This window comes from Tenrec ecaudatus, chromosome 1 (assembly GCF_050624435.1).
Source record: "Tenrec ecaudatus isolate mTenEca1 chromosome 1, mTenEca1.hap1, whole genome shotgun sequence".
Lineage (NCBI taxonomy): Eukaryota > Metazoa > Chordata > Mammalia > Afrosoricida > Tenrecidae > Tenrec > Tenrec ecaudatus.
In genome coordinates, this window is record NC_134530.1 from 263,160,680 (window position 1) to 263,176,872 (window position 16,193).

Sequence of the window (16,193 nt, forward strand, 5' to 3'; positions counted from 1 at the left end):
TATATATATATATATATACAGATAGAAATATATATATTTCTGTATATATATATACACAGATAGATTATATATCTATAATCTTCCTTGGTTTTGCTTCTCTAGAGAATCCAGTCAACGATAATATAGAAATTTTGATAGTGAGAGGACAAACACTGTTGGAATTATATGATACATTATTACAAAGAAATAAAATATATTATTTTTATACTTTTAAAATTATAAATATACTGAATAAACATTGTCTGATGTTAGGTGCTATTAAGTTAATTCTGACCCTATGTACAACAGAAGAAAATGCTGCCTGGCCATGTGCCATCTTCAGAATAATTACTATGTTGAGCTGATTGTTGAAGTTACTTTATCATTCAGGGTCGTGTTAGTCTAGGTAGACTAGAAAACTAAATCCACAGAAACTCATATCTACATAAAAGAGAGTTTTATATAAAGGGTAAGTGTACATTCAGAAAGCATCCCAACCCAGTGCTGTCCAAGCCCATAAGTCCAACCTGAGCCCATATGTCCAACACCAATCTACAAAGTCCTCAATCTCACAAAACACATGCAACGATGCCGACTGCAGGAGGAAAGCCAAATCAGTGAGCGTGTAAGCATCTCAGCGCTGGCAGGGGTCTCCACATGGCTGCTCCAGCACCCAGGGATGCTTCGGGGTAGGTCCATGTGGCTTCTCCTCAGGGATGTTTTGCGGAAAGTGAGCCTTGCCAGCTGAGGCAGAGAATTAGCTATGGCAGCCACAACTGGTCTGACCATCAGAGAGCAAGGCATTAGAGAATCAGAAAGGTGAAGATTACCGAGCCATTTATCTCTTTGCTCTTCAATTAATCCCACATGTGTCTGTCTATCAGCCAGGTAGGCACAATAAACCTTAACTATCTCAAGGGTGTTCTTTTTTTAATCTAACCCTTACTTTACCAAGCATGATGTCCTTTTCCAGGGAGTGATCCCTCTTGATAACATGGTCAGCAAGTAAGCAAGATAAAGTCTCACCATCTTCACCTCTAGGGAGCATTCTGGCTGTGCTTAGTCCAAGACGGATATGTTTGTTCTTTTGACAGTCCATAGTATAGTTTGTTCTTTTGACAGTCCATAGTATAGTCAACATTTTTCATCAACACCATAATTCAAATGCATAAATTCTTCTCTAGTAGTCTCTATCTACTATCCAGATTTCACATACATAGGAGGTGAATGAAAATACCATTGTTTGAGTCAGGTGTATGTTAGTCTTCAAAGAGACATCTTTGTTAAAAAAGTTATTTTGCCACATATTTGTCTATTGTAATATGCCATTTGATTATTCACTGCTACTTCATTGGGCAATACCTGTGTGGCCAAGTAAAATTAAATCCTTGATAATGTCACTCTTTTCTCAATTTATCATAATGTTGCTTATTTGTTATATTGTAAGAATTTTTGTTTCCTTATGTTGAGGTGTAATCCTTATGGAAGTCTTTCACCTTCACTTGTAAGTTCATCAATTCCCCTTTATTTCAGCAAACAAGGTCGTATTACTTGCACTGCACCAGTTGTTAATGTGTTTCCCTCCAATCCTGAGATGACATGTTCTTCTCCATACGGGTTAGTTTCTTGGGTTATTTGCTCAGTATACCAACTGAATAAATATGGTGAAAGACTACAATTCTGCTATGCACCTTTTCTTATTTTAAATCATGGCCCTAGGTCTGTGTACAGGATCTACATGAGCACAATTAAATGTCCTTGGATCTCATTATTCACAATGCTATCCTTAGTTTGTTATGATTGATACAATGAAATGCTTTTGTACAATCAATAAAACACAGGTAAATATCTTCCTGGTATTCTCTGCTTTCAGTCAAAATCCTTGTGATAACAGCGATGACATCCTGTGTTCTATGTCACCTTGTGAATCCAGCTTGCACCATTTGTGAATTATCTTCAGAAAAATTTTACTTGTATGTGATATTAATAATATTGTTCAATATTTTCCACTTTCTATTGGATCACTTCCTTTGAAATAGGCACATCTTCCAGCTGGTTGGCCAAATAACTCTCACAAAATTTTGGCACACTGCCAGCATCACATTCATTTTCCATTAAGCACATCAAGCATTGCATACATTTTTGGAAACATTTCAATTTCCATTCCATGAATTCTTGGTGATTTATTTATCATTAGTTTTACTTTCTTTCACTCCACTTTACATTTATAAACAATTTAAATGTTTCTAATGTTTGAAAAATAATTTAAAGAAAAACTTTCATAAAATAATTGTAAAATTTCCACAATTTTATTGCTTCATCCCACAGTATGAAGAAAAACAAAGATTCCTTATAATTTATAGAATACTAATGATATGACTGGCAGTATTCCAAGTACTGATCTATAAGGGTGAATAAGATTTACCTTATTACAGGGATACCAAAAAATACCAGATAACACTAATAAATGATTTTTTTTAAAAACCACTTTTCTGCCAACAATAACAAAATACCAGCTAATTAACAAATACATATTTAATGGTTATAATTCTATAAAATTATATAAATTGAAAGAAAATAAAATTATTTTGGACTTGTGTTCATAATGAGTTGAGGCAGTAGCCTAGGCTACAAACAGCATTCTTAGCATTGGTGCATTTAGAATATACAGGAAGTTGATGAAATGATGAAGCATAACAGATTAAATATAAAAGCATGAAGGGGATTCATTAATGTAAAGTCAGTTAAAGTCTCATAATGGTAAGTTAATTATATTCTATGGTATCATTTCAGGAGAAGAATGAAGTTATTTGCTCCCATAAAAATGTATAGTAAAACAATGTATAGTCTTGGCAACACTATGGAGCAGTTCTACTCTGTTATATAGTCAGAATCCATCAGATAGTCGTGAGTGTTGTTTTTTTTTTAATTTAGTGGCATGGTTGGTCTCAGAATTGCAAGTATAGACTTTTTTCCCCCAACTTATCAAGAATGGCTCAGTCCCAATTTCTGAGTCAAGATGCCCACCTAGAAACATGTACACAAAATCCTTCTTCAAGAAACATGGAGAAAATCAACACAAAGGAATAATCAGGTGTCTGGAATCTTGGAAGAGAAGATAAAGCTTCCTGAACTGAATCCTCCCCATCACAGAGGTTCCAAATGCAGAGAAGAGGAGAGACGTGGGTGGATCTGACATGCTTGAGAGGAAGGCGTGTAGGGGCTGACCCAGCCCTGTTTCTCTAGGTGTCCCAGGTACTCAGAGGGAGTACACACGTGATCACAAATGGACAGGCGTTAGAGTCCATGTGGGGTATTTGTCTTTGATATTTTATTTTTATGCAATATTTGTTCTTCACTGAACCACAGGGTTGGTAATGCATGCTCACTCCCTATTTATGTACTAATAGGCCTGAAAAGAACTTCTTTCTTACCTTTCCCAACCAGTAGAACTTTGGGTAAAAAGGATGCCAGCTACAAATTTCCTACTGCTCTCAATGACTGATGGGAGAACTTGCCTACACAGTGCGTGAAAGGGACCCTGATTACAAACATCCAGATTTTCTCCTGGGCAGAGGAAATGGGCGTCCCCAAAAGCACATGTCTGTTTTCTTTTTGTTCTGTGGCTTCTGTTATTCCATCCCTATAGCACTTGACAGAGATAACTGTCTCCACATGACCCAGACACCTTCTTCCTCCTAATGGCTGCATCATAATGTCACAGAGACCGCAGTAAATTTCAGTACACAAAATAGCAGGAAAGATAGTGTGTTAGGCCATGTTGACTACAGAAACAAGTCCAGCGATATTCATATATATGCAAGAAAGAGCTTTATATCAAGGAGTAATTGTATATCAAGAAATCATTCCAGCCCAGTCCAACTCAAGTCCATAAGTGTGGTACTAGTCCATAAGTCCCTCTTCAGGACTCATGCAGCTACATGCAATGATGCATAATACAACAAGATAATAGGCTGGTGGATGTAAAGTCGGGTGGATTCAATGGTGGTGGCTCTGGCAGCAATCTGAGTCTGCCAGCAGGAAGGTGAAGGCAGAGAGATAGGGGGAGGTTTCCAGAACCTTCCTTATGAGAAAGCCATGTCTACAAGGAGGCACTATCAGGTTGTTACTTGATTGACAGGCTTTATACCAACCCCTACACTTTGATATATCTTCAAGTTGACATGAAATTATATAACTACCACAGATAGGTACAAACAAATGGTCCATAGACCATTTGATCCAAAACAATATCCTGATGGAGAAAAGGTCCTAACATTTCCTGAAAAATAATTCCAAAGAATAATGTTCAGGTATTTTCAACTGATGGAGAAAAAGATCAAGAGGACTACCAAATAAAAGAAAGAAAAGAAAAATTAGAAATAAACAAGCAAACAAACAAAAGCAAGTAGAAATCTAGAAAAATTAATACAAAGATAATAGAATTAGACAACACTTTTAAGAAGCAAAGAGATAGAGTAAAGTAATGGAAAGCTGAATTAGTGATCCTGAAGACAAATCTCTCAACACCTATGTATGAAGAAGACATTCAACAAAAATAGCAAAAAGTCTGAAGCAGCATAGGAATTACATGGACTACTGTCAAGAGGAATACTTCACATTTCATTGAATTCTAGAACAGGAAGAAATAGAGAAAGTAGAATAAGAAATTCTGAAGAAAAAAAAACATCCCTAGCATCACAAATGTAGAGAACATAAATATTCAAGAAACTGAGAGACCCCTAAACAGGAATAAATCTCTCCCCCTCACACACACATATGCCCAAATCGTCACAATATATCATGGTAAGATTTTCCAATACCAAGGATAAGAAAAAAAATCCTGAAAGCAGCTCTGGGGAAGGAAAAAAATAGTTACATAAAAGAATAAGCATGGGATTTTCAGCAGAACCTATGGAGGCAGGAAGACAATGGAATGTTATATAAAATCCTGGAAGGGAAAAAAAATTGGCCACCAAGAATCATTTTTTCAAGCAAAATGATCCCTCAAATATAAGGAATAAATAAGGTTATTTCCAGACAAGGATAAATTAAAGGAATTTGTATAAACAAGACCAACTTAGAAAAAGTACTAAGGGTAGGCCTTTGGACATACAATTTACACCAGCAGACAAACCTTAGAAAAACAATAGAAAAATAATCAACAAGACAAGAAATTAGTTCTAAAGGAATAACAAAATTAATAAACCACTAGTATACTTAATAAAAGAAAAGAAAGAGAATATGCAATTATCAAGAATAAGAAATGAAAGGGGCAACATCACAACAAAACAAAATGAAATGAAAGATAACATAATAATAAAAAGACTGCCAACAAATTTGAAAACTGAAATGGACAATTTTTAGAGAACACACTATTTTAAGTAACACAGATTGATGTTGAAAACAGTATAACCATAACAAAAGAATAATATACCAGGTCATTAAAAAACTTCCAACAACAACAAAACATCCAGGGCCAGGCCAGACAGCTTCACCTGTGAATTCTACCAAGCATTCAGAGAATAGTTGACACCAAGTCTACACAAACAAAATTATTCTAGAATATAAAAAGGTACAACAAACTCTCTACCTTGTTTTATGAAGTGAGTTTAACACTGATGCCGAAACCAGCAAAAACATTACCTGAATAGAAAATTATGGAACCACCAGCCTGTGTAACCATGAGCTGTCAAAGGGATTAGGTAACAAGCATTAAGGGATAAAAAATCATATCATTGAAAATGTGGGTGAGTGCAGAGTGGAGACTCAAAGCCCATTGGCAGCCAACCAGACACCCCTTACTGAAGGGTTGTGGGGAGCAGATGAGCCAGTCAGGGTGCAGGGAAGCAACGATGAAACATATAACTTTCCTCTAGTTCTTAAATGTTTCCTCCCTCCCACTATCATGATCCCAATTCTACCTTACAAATTTGGCTAGACCAGAGGATGTACACAGGTACAGAGAGCAACTGGAAACACAGGGAATCCAGGACAGATGGCTCCTTCAGGACCAGTGGTGAGAGTGGTGATGCTTGGAGGGTGGAGAGAATGTGGGGTAGAAAGCGGGAACTGATTACAGGTATCTATATATAGCCTCCTCCCTGGGGGAGGGACAGCAGAGAAGAAGGCGAGGGGAGACCTCGGACAGTGTTATATATGACAAAATAATAATAATTTATAAATGATGAAGAGTTCATGAGGTGGGGGGAATGGGAAGGGAGGGGGAAAATGAGCAGCAGATATTAAGGGCTCAAGTAGAAGGCAAATGTTTTGAGAATGATGATGGCAACAAATGTACATATGTTCTTGACACAATGGATGTATGTATGGATTGTGATAAGAATTGTATGAGCCCCCAATAAAATGATTAAATAAAAAAAGAAAATTACGGAACAATAACCCCTATGAACATAGGTACAAATATCCTCACCAAAATCCTGGTCAGTAGAATTCAATAACATAAATATACATATACATATACATATATATCTCATGATCAAGTGAGATTCATATTAGATACTCAAGGATGGTTCAGCATTAGAAAAACAATTAATGTAATCTACCATGTAAATAAAACAAAAGAATGACATAATTTCAGGGACAGTGAGCTATTTAATGTAGTCCTTCAAGCTAGTGTGTAATTCCCACCAAATAACCTTTTCCTGCATGTGTCTTGGTAGGAAGCTGGGGGAAGACACTGATAGGATACACCTGTGAGTTTCTGTTAACAAAATTCAATAGATTGCCACCCTGCTGGGTATAAAATGATAACTCCGAGAAGCAGAAGGGAGGAATCTCACTATCAGAAAGAGGTAAGAGGGGAGCCTTATTCTTTGGATGCTGAGATTCCTACACAAGGAACCTACTTGATCCAGAAGACAGATTTGACATCTGAAGGGTGGCAAAGAACCAGGAGGCAAAGCATGAGACTGAGTGGTGGATACCCCAACCCACAGAGCAAGTAAAGCTGAGTGCTGTTGGGCAGGAGGCAGACTTGTGGAGTGGGGTGCCTCTCAGTACTTAATTGAGGGAAATGGGCTTGCTGAACCATGGATCTGAAGCCGAATCAAGCTTAAGTTTATTGCAATGGAGTGCCTTCAAGCACTTAATTTGGTGGGGGGTGGCGTGGATTTGCAATTCAACAAAGTTTTAGCTGACTACCTTTGGGTTAAGGTTTACAGTGGAATATCATGCTTTCTGGGCAATTATTAGTAGCCCTGTAGGAACTTTGTAACATATCCTAACTGAATAACTGTATCCTGAGCATTTCTCATGTGCACACTTAACTTAATTTCCCCAATAACCCCTTGTTAATTTCTCAATAAATACAATAGAGACATTGTTTGTGACTTTTTTGTGGCCATTATATTGAATTATAGAATCTATATAGGAAACGTAGAGTGTTGTATGAGAGAAACTAATTATCATATCAACTGATGCAGAAAAAAGCATTTGATGAAATCCAACACCTACTCCTGAAAGAAAAGAAAACACTCAGAAAATTAAGAAGAGAAATTTCTCACCATAGTAAAAGCCATATACTCAAAACCAATGGTGAATATCTTGCTTAACAAGGAGAAACTGAAAGCCTTCCCCTTTCATGGAAACCAGAAAAGGATGCCCTTATCACCATTCTTACTCAACATTGTGCTGGAGGTCATCCAGAACTATTAGACAACAAAAACAAATCAAAGATACTGAAATTGGCAAAGAAGTAAACATTATATGCAGCTGATATGATTGTGTATGTAGAAATCTCAAAATCGGGACAAAAAATTATGGAAAACAATAAAAAATTAGGCAACTTGATAGGCTACAAGATTGAAATACAAAAATCAGTTTGATTCCTATACTAACAAATAGAGATTTGAAAAGGAAATCAAGAAATATCATTTACATATGCCACCTCAAAGATGAAATACTTAGGAATAAATATTACCAGAAAAAAAAGTCTTGCACAAATAAAACTACAAAACACTACTGTATGAAACCAAAAAAGACATACATAAATAGAACAATATTCTATGTTCATGAATAAGAAGGCTGAATATTGTGACCATGTCAGTACTACCCAAAGCAATGTATAAATACAGTGTAATTCCAATCCAGATTCCAACATCAGTCTTTAAAAAAAAAAAGGAAAACCTAGTGAATAACTTTATATAAATAGAAAAGAGACTCTGGATAACCAAAGCACTAGTTAAGAGGAACAAAGCAGGAGGGCTCTTACTTCCTGAGCTCAAAACCTATTATATAAACACAGTAGTCAAAACACCCTTGGTATTAGTACAGTGATGGATGCACAGACCAACTGAATAGAGAGAGAAAACAGATTTAAATCTATCCACCTACAGACAACTACTATTTAACAAAGGGCCAAAAGTATTCAATGGAGAAGAGGTATTCTCTTCATGAAATGGTATCAGAAAGATTAGGTTTCCATCTGCTGAATAAAACAGGTCCCATACCTCATCCATATACAAAAAATAAGCTCAAGATGGATTAAAAATCTAAACATAAAATCCAGATTTATAAACATCATCAATGAGAAAATAAGTACAAAAAACTTAAGGGCCCAAATATAATGTAAAAAAAGTGCACACAGCCAAAGACAAAATAGATAAATGTCCTATTAAAAATAAGACACTTAATGTTCATCAAAAGACTTCATCAAATAGTAAAGTGAGAACTCACAGACTGGGGGATGGGGGGTGGATTTTGGCAACAATACAACAGACAAGGAACTAATCTCTAAAATCTATAGACAACTGTAACACCTCAACAAGAAAACGATTTTAAAATTTGCAGAGAACATGGACAGTTTACCAAAGCAGACATACTGGAGGTCAAGAAACATGAAATTTTCACAATTACTAGCCACCCTAGAAGTGCAAATCAAAACAACGATGAGATACCACCTTATACCAGCATTTACTGCAAACTTTAAAAAAATCAATAATAACAAGAAGAAAATCTGGAGAGGGTACAGAGAGATTGGAGTATTCATGCACTGCTGGAGGGATTGTAAAAATGTGCAACACGATGAAAAGCCATATGCTGTTACCTCAAAGAACTGGGGGTAAAAAATGCAATCATTTTGATGGGTACATACCCTAAAGAAGTAAGAACCATCATACAAACAAATGTTTACAAACATATTCACATCCATGTTCATCATTGCACTGTTTACAATAGCAAGAAGATGGAAACAACTTAAATGCTCCATAGAAGAACGAATTACAAACTCTGGTACATACACCCTGCAAAACTATGCATTGCTAAAGTGTAATTGTAATAAACTACATGGAAGGCTGGCATAGCTGACCTCTTCAGGCTTCCCTCTTGCCACAAGGGAGGGGTTAGGGATGTCTTCACCCTCTGTCCTCTTTACCCTATTCTGATTCTAACCCTTCCTCCCATCACACCCTATTTCTATGTTGGGTTTGATAATTTGTCACAAGAGCCACACAACACTCACAGAAAATACGGTTAATTGGGTTTATAGAGAAGTTAATAGATCACCAAAAATCATGATCATTAAACAGGAAGGATACAATCACTGGTCCACAGAAAGACCTCTCCTCTGCCAGCACCAAGGCTCTCTTTGCTCACTACTTTTACATTTGTTTTGGTTTTCAGTATTTTCTGCTTTCTTTTTGCTGTTGAGGTTTTTCTTTGTTTTATGTTGTGTTTTTTTGGGGGTGGGTATTTTTCTTTATGTGAAATGCAGAATAGATACATCTGTGGAGACAGTAAATAGATGAACACTTTCTTAGTATTGTTAGAAGGTTTGGGGGAAAGGAGAAGCTAATAATGAATACAACAAAGAAGAAAATATTCTAAAATTGACTGTGGTGATGACCCATGGATTAGGGTGCCTCTTTCGGTTTCTTTCTATGCCAATTCAGAGATATTGCATGTGTCCTGTTGGTGGCTCCTCTTTGGTTATTTTTTTTTTCGTTTTCCTTTTTCTTTCTCATATTTTATTAGGGGCTCATACAACTCTTATCACAATCCGTACATATACATACATCAATTGTATAAAGCACATTCTTACATTCTTTGCCCTAATCATTTTCAAAGCATTTGCTCTCCACTTAAGCCCTTTGCATCAGGTCCTCTTTTTGTTTCCACCCCCTCCCCGCTAGGCCCTCCCTCATGAGCCCTTGATAATTTATAGTTATTTTGTCATATCTTGCCCTATCCGGAGTCTCCTTTTCTCCCTTCTCTGCCGTCCGTCTCCCAGGGAAGAGGTCACATGTGGATCCTTGTAATCAGTTCCCCCTTTCCAACCCACTCACCCTCTACTCTCCCAGTATCGCCCCTCACACCCCTGGTCCTGAAGGTATCACCCTGTGCCTCCAGCTCCCATATGCACCAGTGTACAATCTCTGCCCTATCCAGTCCTGCAAGGTAGAATTCAGATCATGGTAGTTGGGAGGAGGAAGCATCCAGGTTCTGGAGGAAAGCTGTGTTCTTCTTTGGTACTGCATCACACACTGACTGACCCATCTCCTCTCCTAAACCCCTCTGTGAGGGGATCTCCAGTGTCCGACAAATGGGCTTTGGGTCTCCACTCTGCACTTCCCCCTTCATTCACTATGGTGTATATATATTTTTTGCATGATGCCTTATACCTGGTCCCTTTGGCACCACGTGATCGCACAGGCGTGTGTGCTTCTTCCATGTGGGCTATATTTCTTCTGAGCTAGATGGCCGCTTGTTCACGTTCAAGCCTTTAAGACCCCAGGCACTATCTCTTTTGATAGCCGGGCACCATCAGCTTTCTTCGCCACATTTGCTTATGCACCCGTTTGTCCTCGGCGATCGTATCATGGAGGTGTGCACCCAATGATATGATTTTTTGTTCTTTGATGCCTGATAACTGATCCCTTTGGGACCATGTGATCACACAGGCTGGTGTGTTCTTCCATGAGAGCTTTGTTGCTTCTGAGCTAGATGGCCGCTTTTTAATCTTCACGCCTTTAAGACACCAGTCACTATCTCTTTTGATAGCCGGGCACCATCAGCTTTCTTCACCACATTTACTTGTTCACCTGCTTTTCTTTCGTTATTTTTTAAAAATCGTTTTATTAGGGGCTCATACAACTCTTATCAGGCTCCTCTTTCTTAATGGTAGAGCTACTTCTCTCTTTGTACTTCTGAGATGGTTCATTTATATATCCAGGAGAATGGAAAAACTAACCAATCCCCTCTATTAATATTTCTCACACCCTATTTGTATGGTCCCATCAAATTATTTGGTGGACATTACAAAGACATGACTAGAGGAACCATTCCAAGAAATTTTATTTCACCATAATATCCTAGATGCCAATATATTAACTTAATGCAAAATAGACTGGAAAGGGGATCAGATCTTTAAGCTCTGTGGATAGTGAATTTTTCTATTTTGTTTTTTGTTCTTAAAAATTTAAATGTGGATGATGACAACATATGTACAAATGTGCTTGATACAATTGATATATGGATTGTTATAAGAGCTGTAGGAGCCCCCAGCAAAATGACTGATTCAAATTAAAAAAAGATTTTTAACGGATGCTTGTTTGGCATCCATCCTCCATGTTATCTCTATTATATTCTCCCTAACAGAAATCCATTTTGGGGGGAACGTAACTTGTGTGATTAAGAGTATGTTGATTCTATTCCTAAATAGAGCTAATCCAATCACAGTAGTAATATCTCCCATGTCAAGTAACCAAGGGTTAAGTATAGAAGCATTGGTGTTCTGTGTTGAGCGGTTTATGTGTTAGGCTGGTAACCACAAGGTCAGCAGTTCAAAACCACCAGCTGCTCCATGGGAGAAAAACAAGGCTTTCTACTCCTGTAAGAGACTACAGTCTCAGAAACCCTTAGGGTCAGTTCTAGTCTGTTCTATAGCATCACTGAGTCAGAATCTTTTCAATGGCAGTAAATTTGAATTTTGTTTTCCAGTCCTAATGCATACTTTCTCCATTTAGTTACAAATTATACCAGATCAGTCTTTGGCTTATTAACTCAACAAGAATGAATTTTTTTTTTCTTCAGGACTAATGGATATTCTACTGTTAAGATGATTTTGTACAATCAATAATAATTTAGCTCTCACCTCATAATAGAGCTTATTTACCTATGTAAAATGTATACATTCTGGAAATAAATATCATTTCTATTCAACTAATTGGTTTAAACCAAGATTTCATGCACTCCACTCAAATATCCACTTTCTTTTTTTTTTTTTAATTTTAACAATTTATTAGGGGCTCATACAATTCTTATCACAGTTCATACATATACATACATCAATTATATAAAGCACATCTGTACAGTCTTTGCCCTAATAATTTTTTTCTCCTCTTTTCTTTTTTTACATTTTATTAGGGACTCATACAACTCTTATCACCATCCATACATATACATACATCAATTGTATAAAGCACATCCATACATTCCCTGCCCCAATCATTCTCAAGGCATTTGCTCTCCACTTAAGCCCCTTGCATCAGGTCCTCTTTTTTCCCCTCCCTCCCCTTTCCCCCCTCCCTCATGTGCCCTTGGTAATTTATACCTCGTTATTTTTTCATATCTTGCCCTATCCGGAGTCTCCCTTCCCCCCTTCTCTGCTGTCCCTCTCCCAGGGAAGAGGTCACATGTGGATCCTTGTAATCAGTTCCCCCTTTCCAACCCACTCACCCTCCACTCTCCCAGCATCGTCCCTCACACCCTTGGTCCTGAAGGTATCATCCACCCTGGATTCCCTGTACCTCCAGCCCTCATATGTACCAGTGTACAGCCTCTGTCCTATCCAGGCCTGCAAGGTAGAATTCGGATCATGGTAGTTGGGGGGCGGAAGCATCCAGGATCTGGGGGAAAGCTGTGTTCTTCATCGGTACTACCTCGCACCCTAATTAACCCATCTCCTCTCCTAAACGCCTCTATGAGGGGATCTCCATTGGCCGACACTTGGGCCTTGGGTCTCCACTCTGCACTTCCACCTTCATTTAATATGGTATATATATATACATATACATATACACATATATACACATACATACACACACTTATATCGTTTTTTTTTTTTTTTGCATGATGCCTTATACCTGGTCCCTTGGCACCTCGTGATCGGACTGGCCTGTGTGCTTCTTCCATGTGGGCTTTTTTGCTTCTGAGCTAGATGGCCGCTTGTTCACCTTCAAGCCTTTAAGACCCCAGACACTATCTCTTTTGATAGCCGGGCACCATCAGCTTTCTTCACCACATTTGCTTATGCACCCATTTGTCTTCAGCGATCCTATCATGGAGGTGTGCAGTCAATGATATGATTTTTTGTTCTTTGATGCCTGGTAACTGATCCCTTTGGGACCACTCGATCACACAGGCTGGTGTGTTCTTCCATGTGGACTTTGTTGCTTCTGAGCTAGATGGCCGCTTATTTATCTTCAAGCCTTTAAGACCCCAGTCACTATCTCTTTTGATAGCCGGGCACCATCAGCTTTCTTCACCACATTTACTTGTTCACCCACTTTGGCTCCAGCCGTTGTGTCGGGAGAGTGAGCATCATAGAGTTCCAATTTAATAAAAGAAGGTATTCATGCATTGAGGGAGTGTTTGAGTAGAGGCCCAAGGTCCTTCCGCCACCTTAATACTTGACCTATAAATATAGACATATAGATCTATTTCCACATCCTCCTATATATATTTGCTTGTACATGTCTTTGTCTAGGCCTCCATGAATGCCCTTTGACTTCTAGCTCTTTCCTCCATCTCCCTTGACTTTCCTCCTGCCCTACTACCATGCTTCATCGCCACCTGGGCTAGAGTGTACCTCTTCTCTAAGCAACCTTACCCTTGATCATTTCCCACGAGGCCTGCCACTCCCCCTTCTCTACCATTTGGGGTCCCATGTTTTTCCCTTGTCCCTGGGTTTGTTAACACCACTTTGTTACCCCCTTACCCCCCCACCCCAAGTCCCCCTGGAACTGTCGGTCCCATTGTTTTTCCTCCAGATAGTTCATCCAGCCTGTCCTATTCAGACAGACCTGTGGAGTCACTAACATGCACGAAAACAAGACAGAGGAAAACAAAGCAACAGTATACAACCAGACCACAAAACAACAAAAACAAACCACTGACAAAGAACAGAACAAAACAGTTCACAAGAGAAAAGCTTGTAGTTAGTTCAGGGATCGTTTGCTGGCCCTTAGGAGCATTTTCCAGTCCAGTCTGTTGGGGCACCACGCCCTGTCCCCAAAGTCCACTTTCAGCATTCCCTGGGGACCTTGCCACTCCATTCCCTTGCTCCGCTGCACTCCCCCAGTGATTTGCCTCGGTGTGGTGGGATCAGGTCAGGTGCAATTCCCACACTGTGTCTCCGGTGCTGTCCCCTGTATCGCCCTTAGTCACTGAGGGGCATCATGTCTCATAGTAGGGCCAGCAAATATCCACTTTCATACTTGGCTCTAGTATGCAAGATCTTGCTATTTCAAGTAAGATATACTACACAAGTTTTAAATAAATATATTTTTCACTGACCTAGATTTTACTCAATCTCAAAGGAACAATAAATGATTTGTTTTCAAATAATCTTCTCAACATAAATGTAATGTTACATAAGGGACTGTTATGAACAGATGTTACTAAAGTCTCAAATACAGATTCCAACACCAGCAAATTGTTAAATTCTTTGGGATTGGCCATCCCTTCTATAAAGAAATTCAATCATCATGAAACACAGGATATTTGGAACATGATTTCCCTGACTTAAAGTCATTGTAAAAATAAGAGAGGATTTTGGAATAGTACCTTAGTGCTGCCTGAAGATATGAGCTAATAATTTTATAGCAAGAACTCATACAAAATAAAAAACACATCCAAGTCTAAAATGGTGAGGCATTACAGATAAATCACTGAATTAAAATATTCTCATTTCCCCCCAGAACTCTATTAAATTAAGCACAAGATAGTACTTTTAAATACACCAATAGCCAAAATTTTGGACTAATAGTAATGAGTATTATATTGAGTATGTACTATGTGCCAGGTAATATCATCCTAGCTCATTATACATGATCTCTTTGGGACTTCATTACAATCTGTGAAATATAGAATCTGCTGTAACTATTCCAAGTCTTCATTAAACTGCACCAGAGCAAGTATTTGTTAGAGATGAGAATACATCACAGATCTGACTGGCTTGAAGGGTTTTACACATCTCCAAGCAGTATTTACTTAATTTTTTCCCCGTTTTTCCTAACAGGACCAAGTATGTATGTACTTACATGAAGTTTTGTATAAATTTTAAGGAAAACTTTAAAGTATGTAGATTCAGAGCTACCTGTAAATTATCCTTTTCCTTCCGTATATCAGATCTAGATCAGTTGAATTACAAAAACACATGTGTAATATACTTGAGTTTAAATACTATTTTGGAGGACTTTGCAAATCATTGGCATCAATTGCTATCTGGAAAGTCAAGGAAACATTTCAAAATTTTAAAAATGGATGTAATTTATACTTCCAACAACAATAATTTATAAATGTTTGTTTTCTTGGCGATATTGAGTATTAACAAACTTTAAAATGCTTTCCAATCTTGTCTATGACCATCCCATCCTGAATATTCTCACTATTACTAATTTCAAAAATTTTTGCCTATCTGATAAGTGTAAGAAATATTTTATTTTATTTACATCTTTATAATTAAGAGTGAAGTTCGCCCAGTGAGGTCTGGCTCCACACACTGTTTTAGAGTTGTGGTTGCATAACCTCTGGGCAGCATTTTGCACCTTTGAGAGTGGAGTGACCCTTCCTGTAGAGTTGGTCCTAGTCTGGATGCAAACATTACAACAACAAAAAAGTGAAGTTCAGTGTGCTGTCTCTGATCTGTTTAGTTATTTATTATGCCTGTTTTTCATAAATATTGATGAGTTCCTTATTAATCTATAAAAATTCTTTTTATTTTTTTAAAGAATTGTTTTTTATATTAAATTAACCCGTCATTTTAAAATACATGTTCTAATGTTATTTGCTATATGACTATGTATGATATTTATTTTTGGAGCCATTCAAAGAGAAATGTTTTTGTATTATCAAATACATTTACTTGCTGTTAATAATCTCATAATTCCCTCAATAATTTGAAATATAACATATGCAAGATTGCACAACTGTTACATGAACATCTCTGATATTTTAAAACATTTGAAATTAGA

General features: G+C 37.6%; 1 pseudogene; it reads left to right on the plus strand.

Annotated features, from left to right (window-relative positions):
- The first annotated feature begins 15,638 nt into the window (after positions 1–15,638).
- LOC142438359 (small nucleolar RNA SNORA74) lies at positions 15,639–15,824 on the plus strand (annotated as a pseudogene).
- Positions 15,825–16,193: the final 369 nt, after the last annotated feature.